Here is a 2,621-nt window from a genome sequence, read left to right as displayed (position 1 = left end):
CCAGAGCTAGGCGGACGACCACATGATAAGGACACACAAAGTGAAGCAAGTATATAAAATATAGGCTACACATATATACACTAACTGAATCCACTGTTAAACTAGAAGCAGTTTTTTATATACTCCTAAATTCTTTGACAACTTCTGTTATCCTAAAGTCAGAAGCAACCACATTCAAATGAGTTGAGCTATGCAAAGTAAAAAAGTCACAACCTTTATTGAAGAGCAAATAAACATGGTATCCTATGTACAGGCAGCACATGGTAACTGCATCTGCAGATGAGGTAGTCCATTCGAGTTCGCCCTGTCAAGGCCTTAGACCAAATTCTGAACTAGTGTACAATTCAGCTGTGCCAGAGTGCTGATCTTAGCATGCTTAGATGTTGCATACTTGTTCTTGATCGTCATGTGCTTTGTGAGGCCACGGTTCACCATGACTATGTTCTTAGCCAGGTGCTGCATCACAGGAAGCAGAGATTCCTCAGTGTGGGACAGGTAGTGCTGCAGAGTTGGTGTCCATTCACCGTTGTCAAGAATTTTCAGGGCTAAGCAAAAAGCCCCAGCTGCAATTTGAGAAGGGGCAAAATGCACCATGTCGTAGTCCAGCATGGAGAGCTCCATGAGGTATTTGGCCAAAGTATGCTGCTCAACATCGACCTCTCCAATTTTAGATGCTCTACGGAGGAAGTGCAGAGGCAGAGGACGACCCAGACTGATTCAGAACTCGTGAATCTTCATCTCCATCATCTTTGATCTGGTGGGTTAGTCACAAAAGCACGTAAGTCACAGTCTCTGGAGGGTACATCTCCTCATTTGCTTGCAATAAACATGGCAGTTACACCAACCAGCTGCAGCATCTTCTGGGCACACACAACTGTCCTGCATGAACGATCAATAATGGACACAGCGTATACATGGTCTCCTGCAGCAGCGAAATTTATCTGAACCTGTATTAGCTAGCCGATTGAGATGGCTCTCCTTATTTCCAGTGATTATCGTCCCAGTGGAGTATTTTGGTCTAACTGACTGCTCTTCCACCAATTGTCTAGGTAAGCATAGATATCTTTTCACATATTCACTACAGAGTTTGGATCACCACCGCGCCTGCATCTACACATCGCTCACTGCAAGAATCACATCCAGAAAGCCCTGACACAGATATTCTTCTGCGGGTGCACATCCAGATATGTTTCCATTGGGCTTGAGAGGAGTATCTGGACAAAATAGGCTCAGGAGAGTGTTTCACTTCCATAACAGGTTCAGGTTCAGGCTCAGGCTCATCAGTTCCACCTCTGGTTCACACACACGGGCACCTTATCCAGGTTTTTTGGTGGGCTTTACAGTAACTGTTCCCAGAACCTAACTTTTTTGTTTCCTTTGAGGGGTATTTGACTGATACGGCACTTTATTACCAATGTCTCCAGGGAGCAGTTCCCTGATCTCAGCAGGTTTTGAGGCAACAACTGCAGGCACATCGCTTGGCGCCTGCCATGCTGGACATTGGCCTTATTTTTGTGTTAATTTTTGTGTTCCTAGTGACCTCTTGAGCGCCATGGTCCTCCTGAAGCAGAGGTTCGCCCGATCTGAAGACACCCTAACCTCTGTTTACCCCAAACACTAACCCTGATGATTTTTTGAATTTCCTCTGAATCTATAGTTATGTCTCCCTTTTCATTTCTGATTTTGTTAATTTGGACACACTCTCTGTGTCCTCTCGTTAGTCTGGCTATGGGTTTATCTATCTTGTTGATTTTCTCAAAGAACCTACTTTTGGTTCTGTTGATTCTTTCTATGGTCCTTTTTGTTTCTACTTGGTTGATTTCAGCTCTGAGTTTAATTATTTCCTGCCTTCTACTCCTCCTGGGAGTATTTACTTCTTTTTGTTCTAGAGCTTTTAGGTATGCTGTCAAGCTGGTGACATATGCTCTCTCCTGTTTCTTTCTGCAGGCACTCAGCGCTATGAGTTTTCCTCTTAGCACAGCTTTCATTGTGTCCCATAAGTTTGGGTATGTTGTACCTTCATTTTCATTAAATTCTAAAAAGTTCTTAATTTCTTTTATTTCTTCCTTGACCAGGTATCATTGAGTAGAGCATTGTTCACCTTCACGATATGTCAGGTGTTCTTTTATTGTTATTGGAAGACCAGCTTTAGGGTGGTGGTCTAGCACTCATGGGATTATTTCTATCTTTCTGTACCTGTTGAGGGCCGTTTTTTGACCAGTTATATGGTCAATTTTGGAAAGTACCATGAGGAGTTGAGAAGAAGGAATATCCTTTTGTTTAGGATAGAATGTTCTATAAATATCTGTTAAGTCCATTTGGTTTCATGACTTCTCTTAGTCTGTCGTCTCCTGTTTAATTTTCACCCATGATCATCCGTTGATGAGAGTGGGTATTAAAATCTCCTACTATTATTGTGTGAAGCGCAATGTGTGTTTTGAGCTTTAGTAAGGTTTCTTTTACGTATGCAGGTGCCCTTGTATTTGGGGTGTGGATATTTGGACTGAGAGTTCATCTTGGTGGATTTTTCCTTTGATGAATATGAAGTGTCCTTCCCATCTTTTTTGATGACTTTTAGTTGAAAATTGATTTTTGTTGATATTAGAATGGCTATAAAGCTT

At 42.2% G+C, this 2,621-nt stretch overlaps 1 pseudogene; it reads right to left on the bottom strand.

Moving 5' to 3' along the window:
• Positions 1-315: 315 nt before the first annotated feature.
• LOC116889794 lies at positions 316-1,292 on the bottom strand (annotated as a pseudogene).
• Between the last annotated feature and the right edge of the window lie 1,329 nt (positions 1,293-2,621).

Source organism: Rattus rattus, unplaced genomic scaffold (assembly GCF_011064425.1).
Source record: "Rattus rattus isolate New Zealand unplaced genomic scaffold, Rrattus_CSIRO_v1 flattened_line_162889, whole genome shotgun sequence".
In the NCBI taxonomy this organism is placed as follows: Eukaryota; Metazoa; Chordata; class Mammalia; order Rodentia; family Muridae; genus Rattus; species Rattus rattus.
The sequence above is the reverse complement of the archived record's forward strand: the minus strand, read 5'-3'. Positions and strand labels throughout refer to the sequence as shown.